At 37.8% G+C, this 18,108-nt stretch overlaps 1 protein-coding gene across 1 annotated transcript in view; it reads right to left on the bottom strand.

The window, feature by feature from the left end:
* The window catches only part of pdss2 (prenyl (decaprenyl) diphosphate synthase, subunit 2), a 235,382-nt gene that overhangs the window by 67,948 nt on the left and 149,326 nt on the right, over positions 1 to 18,108 (bottom strand). The window lies entirely within an intron of this gene.

Consider the following 18,108-nt stretch of genomic DNA (forward strand, 5'->3'; position numbering starts at 1 on the left):
AGAAAGTGCAGTAATATTTAAAGTATGTTGTTCAAAACAAAACCTATTAATCTTTATTTTACATAGCACCAATAACAGCGTGCAATAACAGTACTTTCTGTGGGTAACAAGATTGCACGACACTAGCAAATACAACAGTTAAATTTTTTTTTTAAAATGCAGAAAACTATAAACACAAAAAACGAGGAAGTGTGCACTGTCTTTACTATTAGTGGAATTTGAGTGTGACTTTGAAAGTGAACAGTTAAAATGTTTGACTGCTTCTTCCTTACCTATGAAACCAACAAATTGCAAAGAGGAGACTAGACTGAAACCTGACCCCACATTTTAGTCTATCCAGAGAAAGGATTACTGTATGCTTTTCAGGGAAGTTACAGCCCTGGAGGAAGAAAAAGAAGGGGAAAGAGAAAGGTGGATTTCATAACCAACAGAGAAACAGATTGTGTCATGGTGGCTGCAGGCCTTGAAATTACGCACTTTCTTTTAACTTAATCTTTCTGTTCAGTTTCCATCCTAAACTCTCTTTCTTTGCATTCAGTTATTTCACAGCATTCTTTCGTTTTTTTTTAATCCACTTAATTCATCATACAAGGAGCCAGAGAATATTCAAGTAGTTCTGAGACAGATGGAGGGAGTCCCATGCAGAGATGGTTTAGAGTCTCCAATGCACAGCTCAAGAAGACAGGAAACCTAAACAGAAACCCACAAGAACACAGAGACAACATGCAGACTTTGTCTTCAGGATTTAAACCCAAGCGCTATGAGGCGGCAGCTCTTATCACTGCATTAATGCACAGCTCTTGAGAACTGTCACTATCAGATCCAAATTGTTAGAAGTAACTACATTGATTTATAGCACAAATGATCTCCTCTATACCCTGACTACCTTAATTTGTCCACTCAGTTTTTATTCTGTCTGGTCAGCTTTTGGCTAAATATAAATGCTTCAAATATGTATGAGAACTCCTGGACCACACCAATTATAACCCACTGTTACATGTGGCCAAGATTCATTAAATGAAGAAGTACATACATATTTTTAAATAAGACCTGCTCTAGCCTGCCATTTTTTGTGATGTAATAACAACTGAAGACCAGATATCCAAGAAATACACAATACTGTAACTGCACTTTGAAGATGTAGTATTCAGCTTAAGCCAACTATAACCAAATAGTTTGCTGCATAAAAACAAAGTGCTAATTTACCCCTATAATCAAAGAATGCATCTTTTATCTTAGCATCACAATGCACTGTATCTGGAAGCTGCCCAGAGATGCAGCATATTCCATCCCTCTGGAGTTTCTCTGATAAAAATGAATTCTTTTCACCCCTGTAGAGATATTTAATTGTTAAAGATGTATGTGCTGTTCTCAGAAATTAACCTGTTTTCTTATTAATAACAGTGAGATAACAACAAAAGAAATTATTTAAAATGGTGTAATAATGAGTGGACCGAAAGAATTACAATAGATTAAACAGATTCACTTACAATAACATAACAAGCATGCAAAGTAAAAAAAAAAAAAAATAGAAAAACAAATGTTTTAAGAAATAAATATTGCTAAAGAAGAAAATGTGCTTGTCACCAAAAGAAGACATCCAAAAAAAGAAAAACATTGTGATTTAGGATTGTTTTTTTACTTACTTTACACAGGATGTCGTAGAAGAAATGAAGACTGAAATCTCTGATGTGACATGTTTTAGTATTATACGCCATTATATTATCAAAACTGATCACCAATCCAATACCTGAGACCTACTGCCACTCACTGCATCACATTCTTCAAACTGATGTGCCACATGGGCACTCCACAGGACAGCACACCCCATGTTCACCTATGACTATATGTCTAAAGGCAGCTTCAGCTCCATCACTCAGTTTCTAAAGACACCACCATACAGTAGTACACCATAGTACGTCTGATGATTAACAATGATGAGATGGCTTACAGAGAAGATTTCTGACAGAGTGGTGCAAGGACAATAAATTCAATATCACCTTAATATCAGAAAACCAAGTAGGCCAACCTCACTGTCACATGCCCAGAAGGGTATTTCAAGTTTATTGCAGTCACCGAACACCAAAAGAGGACACACCTCATCTTGACTATTGAGCTCAATTTATTTTCTTCTTCTGTGGGCATTTTTCACATCATTTGATGTTGTACAGCATTGTTCACAGTTAGCTCTTAATTGAAGGCAAAGGTTGATGTTCAGTTTTAAAAGAACAGATGTCTTTTTTTACACACACTAATTATCATTGTCATTAGCATTGTTTTACCCCAAATAAATTTTGCACAGCTACAGTATTTTTCCAATCTGGTTTTGCACATCAGTCTATTCATAATGTTGCATTGTTAGCTTGTTATCTTCATTAGTAAAACACCTACAACAATTCACAGACAGGTTTTGGCTATCCCACTGCTCACCTTTTTGATTAACAGCACCTTTTTTCAAAAAACGTATCCAGAGTCCTAAAAGTATCACTTGGTTTCTGATTATGTACTGATTCACTCCTAAACCTGAGATCCCTGACAATCTCATTAATTCAGATGAAAAATTATTTTCATAATTTTGTTTTTCTGTTTATTATTACAACAATTTAAAATCTCCATCATCAATATCCATTTAGCTACTCCACCAACATGCACTGCCTCCATCTCACATGTCTGCTTGCTTGGCACATAATGCCTGAGGTGTAATTAAAAATATTCTGCCTACCTTTATTACAATTTTGCTGCATCTGTAAAGGAGGAAAAAGACCCCATTTAGTTAAATCCCGTCTGTTATTCTTTGAACACTGGCCTTTGATTACAGCGCTGAACTAGTGATCAGCACTACAAACTTACCAAGGCCGGAGTCTGCACACTGTACTTTGCATCAGTGCTACTTTATTTCTTTATTAGCTTAACTTACTACATCTTACATGTTTTGTGATCTTCTTGAAACATTTTCTCTGAATCATTTGTTAACTTATGAGTTTCCTGGTAAGTACTCAAACTTGATTTACGGAATTTAAGTTGCTCTGAAAACAACTGTTAAATAAAAATTATAATGAGGAGTAAATATTTAAACATCATTACATTGCAACATTTAGTACATTCACTTACTTCATTTGTGAGAGACGAACAGACTCACAGTGCCTCAAATTATATAAAAGCACCATCAACAGTGATCTTACATCTTTTGGCCTCAACGAGCAAAAGGCTGTTTAGTTGGAGAAAAATAAAATAACAACTGCATTTAGCATGTTTAAGGAATCACTAGCGATTTGGTCTAGGTGTCATGTGAGAATTACAAGCAGTGCCAGGTGGTCTAGTTATAATTTCCTTTTATTACGCCACTTTGTACACACAGAGAATCTTATTTTGGGCAAAGGCTGTGATTTCAAACATCCTTTCATGTAAAGGCTGCAGCATCCACGCAACATTGACAAACGTGCTTCATGCATTGTGGATGCACTATAAGTAAAAATAAATAAATAAATAGATAAATAAATTAATCAATTAATTAAAATTAATGTGCTGAATCATGATGCCAGTGTGCATGGTCTGTAAGGATTTAAGCTGCTTTTCGTGGCTGATTTTATGTCTTTTTGTCCTGAAAAGGATTTGCTCACCCAGCCATTTGTTCTAGATGGAAGAAAACACGGCTGTGCACATTGTTCCTTTTTATAGCATGTACCTGCATGTCATTTTGATGGCTCTTATATATAAATAACAGCTTAACAGTTGCCCGAGTACCACTACGATTTTTTTCCTTTTGACTTTTGCTCTTGCTGCGGCTGCGTTGTCGTTACCATAACAATAAAGTATACGAATAGAATGTATATGTAATACTCAGAATTATTAACCCATGCTCAAATATATTCAAATATTTACTTATTTTTGATTTAAATATTCAAACCTTATTTTTTGACTTATCTGACATCTCTAGTCACTATTGGCTTCTATTATATCATATACTTTATTCTCTCCATTCTGCATGAACACGTGAGATTAAAAATATTTCTCAGCCATCATTACAAAGTACATGGGATCATTACAAAGTACATGGGGTAAGTAACATATAAAAAGAATATCATTTTTGGGTGTAGTATTCCTTTAAATTGGTTCCAACTAGATAAAGTTCATTAGATTCTATTATATGAAACCTAAATATTTTTTTTCTGAGAAGGCCTCAGAGTTAATCACTGAAATTACCAAAATTGAACAAAAACGTGTCAGTTATCCAAATGAGACACTTTTTAGGAAAAGATCTTAGCTCAACAAATCCACAATCAGGAAGTTCACAATGAAATATCAGTAATTACCAACATAGACAGAGATAGAATCATTGGCCATAAAAATATAATGCACACATTTAGAGACTAGTATAAATCCTTACATTCTACTCAATTTAAATAATACAAGACACAATCTAATGCATTTTAGATTACATTATGGATACCATAGCTAGATACTCTCAGTGCAGAGGAATTGGTTAAGCCATCGGAATTATTAGACACTATAAACTCACTTCAGAATGGTAAAGCACCAGGTCCTGATGTCTACCCTGCTTAATTTTATAAAATAAAATTCAATCAAGTTAGCTCCTCCTTTATTAGCAACTTTTATAGAAGCCAGAGACAGAGACCTCAAACTTTTCAACCATAAAGTCCAACACTCCAGAGATCTTATTATCTTTGGATGAAGAAAAAGGATTTGACATGGTTGAATGGGATTACCTACTCACCACTTTGTATAAATTTGGGCTTAGCCCTAACATATGTGGCATGAATCAAACTACTGTACACCAGTCTTCCAACAGCGTAAAGTCACAAGTAGACTGCAGAGCTTCCTGTGTTCGACCAACACAGGTATACTGACAAAGTACATGTGCAATACTACTTCAGTATGCAAAGTGACGCTAGCTGCAGGTGGAAGCTCCTGTTGTTACGGTTCTGCCTTTGTCCAGAAACGGTTTCATAAGCTTTATGACCTTAGTCTCAGAAAGCCTTTTTCCCTTGGGATGACTAGAATCTTTTCCTGAATAAGGAGTGGCAGGAAAATAACATTTGATGCAGCTTTTATATAAGAAACATATAAATATTTTCATATAAAGACCACCGCAAAACATAATCATAAACAGAACTTTGCACGATACCTTGGCAAGCTCAGCATGCCCTACTAATTCATTGAAGGACATGCATTTGTCAGATTCACAGGCAGGATGACACACAATCTCTTGCTGCATCCAAATGGTGCCATTTTTCGTGTTTACGCCTGGTGCAGCTGAATTGTTCTTATCTGTGAGTGGACGTTTTTTGCGGGGAAAGCTTCTGTTCTCTTTCTCCGATGTAGAACCCTCATCCTCATCTGAGTTCACCTCTGTTATAGCACATCTTTATTTGAAAACAGCAGTGTCAGATTGGGGGAAGCATGAATGTGACTGAGAAATTAAAACTGAATCAAAAAAAATGCTAACCTTTACAAGTACCATAAATTTACAACCACTGTTACAAACTCAAATCAAATGTATGTTTTTATTCTATATTAGTAACAATAACAGCAGCTCACTACTCAAAACGGTAATTCTAGAAAGCGCCCAGAATCAAACCGGCAACACTTGATTATGAGTTAGCAGTTCTTACCGCTGCAACACCCAAGCGGTCATGTCAGCGTCGTAACCCTAACCTGATTTATTTTTCTTCAGTTATCCTTGAATAAAAGCACACTTGTTTTGTTATACGTGTACCTTTTGTGGAAGTGTTTATTTGACATTTGGACTTCAGTCTCCACACATTATATACTTTATGTCAAAATGTTGTCATTAGTAGCATAATATGAAAAAAGTCTCTGTTTTAGGTATGTGTTCAACATTTCTTGTCTCGCATTTCCTGTCATCCTACATTTACATAGATCGTTGTAGACACGGAACACACATGAAATGCTCGTGTTCCAAATGACAATATATTATTTATCCTATGAAAAACTGCAGGCACCTCGCACACAGATAAAGAGCCTTGAGTTGGGAGGACATTTTGCCCAAGTGCAGTGGTTGGGGATGGGAATGAGCAGGCTGCTTGCTGCTTTGCTGATCGACACATTTATAAAACAAAAGACGAGGTGTGAAGGAATTAAAGTTGGCCCGGGATGACACATTTTTTCGTAGGCTTTAGGGATTCTAGTGTTCACAACACTATATCAAGACAACTTCAAACTAGAATGCGGCACTAGACAAGGGTGCCCCTTGTCACCACTACTATTTACAATCGCCATTGAGCCACTGGCTGTTCACTTTTAAAATATATCAGAGACAAAAGGGATTTTCAGAGAAGGACTTAAACAGAAAATATCACTATATGCAAATGACATGGTACTGTATATATCAGACCCTCAAAATTCAGTGCCTGCAGCCCTAACTCTATTAGCAGAATTTCAAAAGATATCTGGACTCAAAATTAATTTGAACAAAAGTGTGCTTCTTCCAGTGAATTCATTAGCAAACAGCATTAGATTGGACACCTTCCCTTTTATCATGCAGATCAGTTTAAATACTTATGGGTAAACAGCACAAGTAAATATACATTTTGCTGTTTGCAAGGACAAAATTAAACAAGATGTGCATAGATGGTCTACCCTCCATCTTACTTCAGCAGGAAGAATTAACACTATCAAGATGAATATGCTCCCTAAGCTTCTGTTTCTATTTCAAAACATCCCCATCTACATTAACAAATCATTTTAAAGAAATTTGATTCAATCATAACCTCATTTATTTGGGATTTGAAATATCCATGATTCCAAAGGGCGACCCTACAACGACCTACATCAGAAGGTGGCATCACTCTACCTAATTTTAAATTTTATTACTGAGCAGCAAACATTCTGTACAAGCTATCAAAACCTGGACACTGACACAAATAGAAGAACACACAGAACACACACTAGCATGGTCTGCAATAGAAATGAAATCATGCAGTATTTCTTTATATTCCTTGCTTTGTACACCAGTAAGTACAAGGTATCGTCAATATTTTAACAACCCAATTGTCCTTCATTCACTCAGAATATGGAGCCAATGTAGGAAGCCCTTCAAGTTAAAGAATATTTTCTCTGTGGCACCTCTACATGATAACAACTAAAACCTACACAGGTTTTAATGCTTGGAAAACGCATGGGATAAAATCATTAAGAGACTTGTATATAAATAATGTCTTTGCATCCTTTGAACAATTACAATTGCAACACAATTTTTCTACTATCTCCAAATTAGAAACGTTGCTAAACAAAATCTACCCGATTTTCCTCACCTCCCACCTATTTCTATTCTAGAATAGATAAAGACTGAAGACTCGGAAAGCATTTCTATAATATATAAAACCATTTTAAAGTCCCTTCCTTTTAAAGATCCCAAAGTACAGTGGGAAAAGGATCTCTTACTCAACATTTCAGAGGAGGAGTGGAAGGTAGCCACGCACAGAATTCACTCTAGCTCAATATGCACAAATTATTCAACTTAAAATTTTTTATTGACCATATCTATCTCATATAAAATTGTCCAAAATGTTTCCAGGGCAAGACCCAACCTGTGAATGTTGCAATCAAGCACCAGCTTCACTAGGCCACATGTTTTGGTGTGTACCAAATTAACATTCTGGACAAAAATGTTTAAATGTCTATCAGACAGCCTTGGTGTCACAATCACTCCTAATCCATTAACATGCATCTTTGGTGTACTGCCTGATGGGTTTAAAGTGGAGAAGGACAAACAAATTGTAATTGCCTTTACTTCACTACTAGCACATAGACTTATCTTGCTCAACTGGAAGAATCCTAGCCCATCTCTGTTAAGTCAGTGGGTAACTGATGTCATTTACTAACTAGATAAAATAAACACTAATGCATCAATGCATTGCGTCACAAAATCAAATATGGGCTTTTGTCCCAGGCAGAGTACTGAGAAGGGAGTAATCATACAACCTTCTCCTGTGTGCTTACTCTGATTCCTTTAACAATAAACTCTTTAAAACAGAGAATTCAGGAAATTCCTGGGTTAACCAACCTAGGGATTTATTGGGATTTTCCCATTCACGCATACTGTATGAGGATAGTCAAATAATTGTGGAACCAATAGCATGCATCAATGACAATCCAGTATAAGGGTAGGGATCCTGCAATTTGGGCAAAAGGCCTACAACCACAAGCATCGCAGCTGCTTTTGTTTAAAAGAAACTGGCTAGTAAGTAGTCACATGGCAAATTTATACAGTTACAAATACTCTTAGGAAAAAAAATCCATAAGCTGTGGGTGAGAAAATTAAATCCTTGACGGTCAAATGAAAACCATGACTGATCCAAACATAAACAATATGCCATTGCATCTTTCATAATTCTTCAAATAAGGCTTGGTAGCTCCTTCCATAGCTTGGAATGGGAACAAGCTGTATTATTTCATATGCAACAGCACCTGCATATCTTGTCTAATATCACTGTGATGTTTTCTGCACTTGATGCCGCAATTAGGGAGCCCCCTGTTGTGTACCACTGAAATATACAAAGACACAGTATCTCTGAAAAAGGGTGGGATTAGACACTGTGAAATCACAAGAGAACTAAAGAGCAGACAAGGTTTCAAAGACAAAACAAACACCACAAATTAAGTATCCACATATTTGTTTTCAGCAATGAAGTTTGTGGTTTTAGAAGTGCAGATAACTGTGTGTCTGTGCCTTTCTTTCTTTATTATGTATTGTACCATTAGATAGATTTGCCCTGTTCTTCAAAGCATTATGAGCTGAACCGCACAAATCTCTGACCAATGTGGATGTCTTAAAACAGTAAATACATTTGACTTAGGAATGAACATATGGAGCAGCTAATTTGGTCAGTGTTAGCCACAATTACAGATAAGCCAGTTTAAAAAATGTAAGGATGATGAGACTGACAAATGTAGCCATGTCCATTACATTCAAAATGTGAACGTAACCAGAGGTAGGTATGGGGCTATATTAAACAGTGCAATTGATTTCCATCTTATTTCTAACACCTTCATTTAAATTCACAACACAAGTTAAAATGATTGTAATGTCCAGCTAGCTGACAGGTCACATCATTGCACTCTTAAAGCAAGCATAAATCATGTATTTTTGTTTTTGAACTAAGTTCATAATGGGATGAAGTTGAAATCCTTTTTTTAGTGTATATTGCTCCAGAAGAACAGAGGGATTTCCACATTTTAGTAAACCATGCAGGATTTTTATGTAATAGGCATGAATACCCAAAATCCTCTACTGAAATTTAAAGCCCTGCATATGCTAATCAAAATCACAGCTCTAGCAGTCTAAAAATTGTGCTATGTCAAATGGTAATTTCAGTTTAAAGTCAATTAATTGTATAGCACTACCCTCTAGTACCACTAAAGTGCTCTCTCTCTTCCTTTTATGATCCTGGTCTGTATTTCTCCTACTAGTAAGTCTTTGCCCCAACTCTCTTAAAACCTAATGTCTCAAAGGATCACTGTTTAGATCTGTGAAACTCTTAAAGGGCCTTAGCTTGCAAAGAAGCTATTATGCTTATTATCAGTTTCCTTTGGCAGTAGAGTCCCAACTGTGAGCCATCTAAAGCCACCTGCCAGCCTTCTCTGAACAGGAAGTTACTTTATGCCATCTCTATTGTGAAACCATATGCAGACATCTGGTTACCTGTGAGTCTTCTGCCAGGGTTTTTTTTTTTTTTTTTTCTCTCTTTTACTTGTTAGAGGATTGGTCACTCAAAGTTAAATTCAGTTTCCTAACCTAAAAAAACTATTTCAAGCTTCTTCACAGGCCACCAGTTTCATATCTCTTGTTATTATGTTTTTAATGAAAGGTTTACTTCCTGGACTGTGAAATACTCCTGTCTCTAAAATCCGGTGATTTCAAGTAGAGGTGCTCTCTTACTGTCAGCAGGAGTTTCCCTCTCTCTTGTCTGTGTTTTTTTTAATCTAATCTGTGGCAGTCCATTTGGGCACTTGCCCTGACAACACCTTGCCAGATATCTACTTCACATTACATATATACAACATTCATAAACTCCTTCGAATTACAAAAAAGTTGATTACTTGAAAAACTACTAAGGATACCTGGCTTCAGGTCTGTTCATGCAAGCCCTCAAACAGACACTTTACCAGTAATACCTGGGATGCCCTTCTTGCATAAAACTGATTATTTCTTATATTCTAGATTTGCTTTTCCACTTTTTTCCTCTTTTGTTCTTAAAATACTGTTGGTATGCCTGGCACTATACAGTATAGTCATGACTTGCCTTTATACCTACTAACAGAGCGACTTTTTTCATACATGGAAGCAAACATAATGTAACTTTGATCACAAACAGTGCTTTAGATATTACTCCTTGAGAACACCAAAATAATATTTTATCCCGGTGCTTTTCCTGCATATATCTCAACACACATTCAGGGTATAAATCAGGTATAAAGAACTTTTTGTTAAATTAAACATTGATGAGACAAATTTTGCTACCTGATTTCTAAAGTTATAGATGATCTTTTATAAAATTGATGGCCTCATAGCTCACACTTTCATAAATGAGTTGCTGTTGTGCACTTCTGTTTGGTTTTCATGCCTGCAACACAGGCAGTCATACTCAGGGTTACAACGTTACTAGCTCTGAAGAAAAGTCACAGTTCCATATAAAATACTGATGTTTGGCAAAATTTCATCTATTAAAAGCACTAGGTCATTTCCACCCATTCACCCTTTGACACAATTACATCAGTTAATTAATGATAAAAACAAAGAACTGTCATTAGGTTTTTTATTGGGCTCTTTGCTGTCCATAAAAGCTTTCCTTAATGGCAATACTGGCCCCTTCGGTGCCACAGTCAAAATGTTACGATTTTCTTCATCAAGAACTACAGTATTTTAAGTGTATTTCTTTATTAATACTAAAGGCTATTTCTTCACTTAATGCCTTTTGTTTGTATTTATTAATTAGCAGTTTCTTAAGCAAACAGGGTTTGAAAAAAAAGCTATACAAATTACACCAGTTATCATTAAGTGTAGCTTATACACATTTGCAGTATCTGTGAAAACAGTGGTAAATGCGGGTTGTGACATAATCTAAAATGGAAAAGAATATGTAGCTGTACTTAGGCAATAACTTGAAATTGCATTTGCAATATCTCTGTGCATATAGGCTGAAAGATCCATAATACCACTATGGCAAAGTAGTACTGTGTAGTTCTGAATCACCTATAGGTAAACAGTAGGTCCTGCATTATCAGTGCATTAACTTGGATTGTGCTGTGCTAATGACACAAAATTACTTGTGTACTTTTCAAAACACAGTATGTGGGGAAACAGAAACCAGATCGCCATGTTGTTTTGATGGACATTCATAATGCATTTGTACCTGTTCCTCATAGTTTTCAAAAGGCATCCTTTGATTTCTTCAGGATACCAGAAGCCATTATAAATCTTGTCTTAAGTCTTGTCTTGTCTTATTTTCAAGACCTGCACCTCTGTTTCACCATGCCAGATTTTCCCACTACATGGCAGTCCCTGGAGATCGATGGAATTGTTGGGTGTACCATGTCCCTATTGGCCTTCACTATGGCCATGGAAGTGATTATTAAAGCAATCAAATGGGTCATGTGGAGTGTACGGTTAAAGTTGGGAGTCCATTTATAACATATTTGGTGACTATGACCATGATAGGACCGAGCCAGAATATAGATCAAGACATCCAAGTCAAAAAGTATCTTTTGAAAGGAAGATTGATAGAACAAAGGTTTTTAATAGATCAAGAGCATACCAATGCTGTCAGAGAAACCAATAAAAACCCTGGAGGGTGGTTCAAAATTAAAGGACGCTGACCATGTAGAAGAACTCAGGTAAGAAACTATCTGAGGCCTGCATACTATCAACTGATATTTGCTACCAGGCAAGTTGAAAATCTGGTGCCTATAGTCTTTCCTTGACTAATGAGGCCACTAACCATGTATGACTTCACCCTTACAAGAGTCGAGAAGATAGAGAGGAAAATCAAATCATATGTGACAAAATGGCTAGGTCTCAGATGCTTGAGCAGTATCTGCATGGTCATGGGGCACTTAACCTCTAGCTTTATAGAGAAGTTTGGCATAGAAAGCTAAGTGATAGCATCATCAATTCCATTGCTCCAACTTCAACAACAGGTTGTAAATGGGGTGCTAAAAACTACATCTGAGCAGCAACATATGATAGTGGTTGCAGGAGTAGGCAGGGTGTGCCAAGGCTGTGTCACAAGCTAAACAGGGCCAATGGATGAGTGTGGAGAAATGGATGATGGTGATGAGTAGTACTAGTTTCCTTATTCAAGCAACCTATTATGTCCTTCACACCTCTGAAAATCTCAAACAATGGGTGGGAGAAGATCCACCATACCCTTTGTATGCGACACCAGCAAAACTCAGACCCATCTTTACTGGATAAAAAAGAACCTATCAAAGGTTAGAACACCTGTAGACAAAACCAAGTGCTTGGAAACAGCATAATTATTATTGGTTCAAGAAGGGTAACAAGGCCTGAGGACGATCCTTCCAAAGACCAGAAATGGTCAATTGGATGCTGCCTGGGACTGGGAAATGCCGGTGAAATAGGTCAACAGCTTTCAGTACTATTGAAGGCCAGATTTGCTACTGTATTTCAACTCATTTCAAACTATCTACTTTGTGGAATTCACAGTCCCTTGGAAAGATGCTATGGAGAAAGCCATTGAGCGGAAGAAGCTGTTATATAGCAAGCTATCAAGAGAGGTAGAGGAACATGGCTGGAAGAGTGAAGACCTATGAGGTGGACGTTACATTGCATCACTCACTAACTTTCTCTCTTTCTTTCCTAGGTGACGAAGCGGAAGCGGAAGTAGAAGCAGACAATGGCCGACAGTGAGATGAATCGCGTTCCCGTCGTCGTCGAAGAACTCCAGGCACTCGACAAACAGATTCAGAAACTCCTGTCCAGACAAAGGTACCTCAGAGACTTGAAGACTTGGCTGCTGGACAAACCACACCAAACAACTGAAGTCGGCGTAACATCAACCCCACCTCGTGCCGCTCACGTCCAAGGGCAAGTAAGCTTCACCCCCGCGCCTCGTAAGAACAACGACAACACTGATGAAGACCTCGACGGGTTTCAGCTTTGCAGGCGGGGGTTCAAGGCTAGAACACCTCCATCGGCACAGGCGAGCATTCAAATCCAGAACCGATTCGACCCTCTCCGCGTCCCCAGTCTGCCTTCAACCCGGGTGATGTAATCGTGGTAGGTGATTCGATTGTACGAAACCTGAATATCACGTGCCCTAATCGAAAATCCTTTGTTTCTTGTTTTCCCGGTGCTCGAGTTCGAGATGTGATGAGGCGGGCGCCGACCTTCTACCAGAAGCACAAGAGGGCAATTGGATCCATCATTCTACACGCTGGCGTAAACGACATAAGGCACCGAGAGTCGGAGGTTCTCAAGGCTGACTTCGCAGCACTAGTTGAAGACACGAAGGAGAGGACCCCATCCGCAAAAATCTTCATCTCGGGTCCACTACCTCTCGTCAGACGATCGAATGAATACTACAGTCGTCTGCTGGGTTTAAACAACTGGCTGAGAGGCTTCTGCGAGAATCAAGACATCGGGTTTATAGACAACTGGGATCTTTTTGGGAAAGGCCCGCTTCTTCAAGCGGGATGGACTGCATCCGAATAGATTTGGCGCCCGGGTCCTCTCCGAAAACATCGCTAAGGTAATTCGTCTATCTTGACTGTCTACTTCTACTGTTAACCCCTTACGTAATGCTACTGCTTTGATAGGACATAATGGCTTAACAGAGTCTTCCGTTAAAGTGCACAACATTAATAATCTAATAACAAATCTTAATGCACGTAAAAAATCTAGGCAGTGCGGCATAAACACCAATAATTTAATTGAAATTACTACTTCAGATCAACACTGCATTAAGACTATAAAAACGGATTGTAGATTACATAAAAAGTACACACAGAGCGGCGTTAACAAAAATAACTTAATTTTTGTTCCGATTACCAATAACACACATAAAATTCAGCTCTGCCCTTCAGAAACATTAAATATGGCACTATTAAATGTTAGAGCTTTAACTAACAAGACATTTTTTATAAACGATCTTATTAGTGATAGAAAGATTGATTTTATTGCGCTAAATGAAACATGGCTTAACTCAAATGGGGCGGCTGTTTTAATAGAATCTGCGCCCGGATTACAGTTTTACTGTGCAGACCGCCAGGGAAAAAGGGGCGGATTGGCAAACATTTACTCGAGCCGATTAAAATGTAAAGATGTTAGTTTTGGTAAATTTAAGTCCTTTGAGTATCTCACCGTTGTTATTCATGGAGATTCTCACGTTCTCGTATTATCCGTGTATAGACCTCCTAAATATAACGCGTCTTTCCTTGAGGAATTCTCTGACTTAATGTCAATTTTAGTTACAAACTATGACACTCTTAATAGTCGGCGACTTTAACTTTCATGTCGACAATCAGTGTGACCAAAAGGTAAAGGAATTCATGAACCTCCTGGACTCTTTTGATTTGAGGCAGCTCGTTAATCAGCCTACACATAAAGCAGGTCATACGTTAGACTTAGTGATTACTAAAGGACTTAAAGTTGATATAAAGCAGGTCATTGATATCGGTCTATCAGACCATTTCCTTCTACTATCTTAATATAGAAATAAAGATAGAAAACGCTCATGAGAAGCATTTTGTTAAAAAACTATTCTAAGCAATCAGTCTGTTTATAATGCCAACTATAATACCGAGGATAATGTAAATAGTAAAGTGGAAAACTTTAATTCTAAAGTAAGAACTGCTGTTGACATAGTTGCACCTGAAAAGACAGTTAAAAAATCCTCTAGTATTGTTATTCCATGGAAGACCCAAAGAGTGTCTGATTTAAAAAGAACATGTCGTAGAGCTGAGCGTAAATGGAGGAAAACTAAACTAACTATCCATTATGAGATATTGAAGGCTAAAATAACAGAATACAATAACACTGTCCGTCTTGAGAGGCGCTGCTATTTCTCTAATATTATAAATAACAATGCTAGTAATCCCAGAGTCTTATTTTCTACAATTGATCGTCTGTTAAACCCAGGTAACACAAAGGAATGCCCCCAGAATACTTCCAGTGAAACCTGTGAGAACATTGCTGTATTTTTCAATCAAAAAATTAATGATATTAGAGATAACATAGTATATCTCCCCAACACTGCAGAACCTCCAAAGCCCGGTACTCCATTATAAACAAATTAAATGCTTTCACCAGGATAGATTTACCTGAATTACATAGTATAATCTCTCAACTGAAACCCTCCACCTGCGTCCTTGACCCAATACCAACCAGGTTTTTCAAAGAAATATCAGGCGTGCTAATTGACAATATTCTGGACATAGTTAATTGTCATTAGATACGGGGTCTTTCCAGACTGTCTTAAGACTGCTGTAGTTAAACCCCTGCTCAAGAAAAATAATCTTGACCCCTCTGCCTTTGAAAATTTTAGACCCATCTCTAACCTGCCCTTCTTAAGTAAAATTCTAGAGAAGGCAGTCATTATGCAGTTAAATGACCACCTCAATAAACATGCTATTCTTGATAAATTTCAGTCAGGCTTCAGAACAAATCACAGTACAGAAACTGCACTTGTTAAAGTAGTAAATGACTTGCAGGTAAATGCAGACAGAGGCCATTTATCTGTTCTCATCCTCTTAGATCTGAGTGCTGCATTTGACACCATTGATCACAATATTCTTAGAAATCGCCTTAGTCAATGGGTGGGCCTCTCTGGCAGTGTCTTAAATTGGTTTGAATCCTACCTGGCAGGGAGAAAATTCTTTGTGAGTTGTGGTAATCAAATCTCAAAGACACATGATATCCGATATGGTGTTCCACAAGGCTCTATCCTGGGTCCGCTGTTTTTCTCAATCTACATGCTTCCGTTAGGTCAGATTATCTCAGGTTACAACGTGAGCTACCACAGCTATGCTGATGACACACAGCTGTACTTATCAATAGCACCTGATGACTCCGACTCTTTCGATTCACTAACACAATGTCTTACTGGTATTTCTGAATGGATGAATAGTAATTTTCTCAAACTAAATAAAGAGAAAACTGAAATTTTAGTAATTGGCAATAATGGATTCAATGAGGTTATCAGAAATAAACTTGATGCACTAGGATTAAAAGTTAAGACGGAAGTAAAAAATTTAGGGGTAACCGTTGACTGTAATCTGAATTTTAAATCGCATATTCATCAGACCACTAGGACAGCATTTTTTCACTTAAGAAACATAGCTAAAGTTAGACCTCTTATATCATTGAAAGATGCTGAGAAATTAATTCACGCTTTTGTTTTCAGTAGACTAGATTACTGTAACGCACTCCTCTCAGGACTACCCAAAAAAGACATAAATCATTTGCAACGAGTGCAGAATGCAGCTGCTAGAATCCTAACTGGGAAAAGAAAATCCGAACACATTTCTCCAGTTTTGATGTCACTACACTGGTTGCCTGTGTCATTCAGGATTGACTTTAAAATACTGCTTATGGTTTATAAAGCCTTAAATAATCTCGCTCCATCTTATATATCGGAATGCCTGACACGTTATATTCCAAATCGTAACCTTAGATCTTCAAATGAGTGTCTCCTTATAATTCCAAAAGCTAAACTTAAAAGAAGTGGTGAGGCGGCCTTCTGCTGTTATGCACCTAAAATCTGGAATAGCCTGCCAATAGGAATTCGCCAGTCTGATACAGTAGAGCACTTTAAAACACTGCTGAAAACACATTACTTTAACATGGCCTTTTTATAACTTCACTTTAACTTAATACTGATACTCTGTATGTTCAATTCTTCATAATAACTATTCACAGTGGCTCCAAAATCCATACTGACCCCTACTCTCTCTTATGTTTCTTTTTCCGGTTTCTTTGTGGTGGCGGCCTCCATGAAAACCCTAAATACAAAGAGGACTGTTTGACTTATGTTAGGTAGATTGCCCAGAGGGGACTGGGCGTCTCTTGGTCTGGAACCCTACAGATTTTATTTTTTCTCCAGCCTTTGGAGTTTTTTTTGTTTTTTCTGTCCACCCTGGCCATCGGACCTTACTCTTATTCTATGTTAATTAATGTTGACTTATGTTTATTTTTTATTGTGTCTTCTGTTTTTCTATTCATTTTGTAAAGCACTTTGAGCTACATTTTTTTGTATGAATATGTGCTATATAAATAAATGTTGATTGATTGATTGGTTGGTTGCAGGTGCTATACGACAACATCGGAGGTAAGGTTGTTAAAGAACCTAAGGATCAGTTATTAAGCATTAGGTTGGACAATTAAGGTGATGTCAGTGGCTGCAGAGGAGAGTAGCCAGAGGCTGTGGTTAAATAGAATTGACCCCAATTGAGATGTTGGGACACCAGTTATTACCAATGAACCTACCTGAAACGTTGTGGGTCAAGTTAGTGAAATGTTGAGGATTGTAGGCACCCACTTGATAACTTCAATGACAGGTTTGTACAGCCCTGTGATATAGCGGATCCGTGGCTCCAAACAAATGGCCAGTTTTTTATAAATAATTTGTTTGGCAGTGTTAGTCTCCTTGGGCATACTCGCCCAACCACGGGCAGCTGATAAGGTAATTGGGGTGAGACGCGCCTGCACGAGAAGGTGCTATTATTCACAATTCCTTCACTGGCTTCCTGCGGTGTGTGATTGAGACGCTGCGCCTATGGAGCCGTATAAGTACGGGCTGGCACAGAAGATGGAAGAGAAGAGGAAAAAGAAACAAAATGTGTAAAAGAAAAAGTCTGAATGGAGGTTACCAGGAGGGAAAGCAGGAGCAAGAGAGCAGGTGTGAGTAAGAGGAAGCTGACAGCCTGGAGGAAGACATTTTTGCCGCTCGCCATTTAAGTCCAGGAAGGGAGCGGGAGCTGGTGACAAAGGTTCGGAAAGGGAGCCTTTCCGTGTCCATGGACGAGAAGGACCCAAGCCTGGGTCCAGATTGGGAGCCCTGCAGTGAACCATGGAAGCGGCAGGGACCTGGACCTGTTGACCGTGTA

The sequence above is a fragment of the Polypterus senegalus genome, chromosome 3 (assembly GCF_016835505.1).
Source record: "Polypterus senegalus isolate Bchr_013 chromosome 3, ASM1683550v1, whole genome shotgun sequence".
NCBI classification, from domain to species: domain Eukaryota; kingdom Metazoa; phylum Chordata; class Cladistia; order Polypteriformes; family Polypteridae; genus Polypterus; species Polypterus senegalus.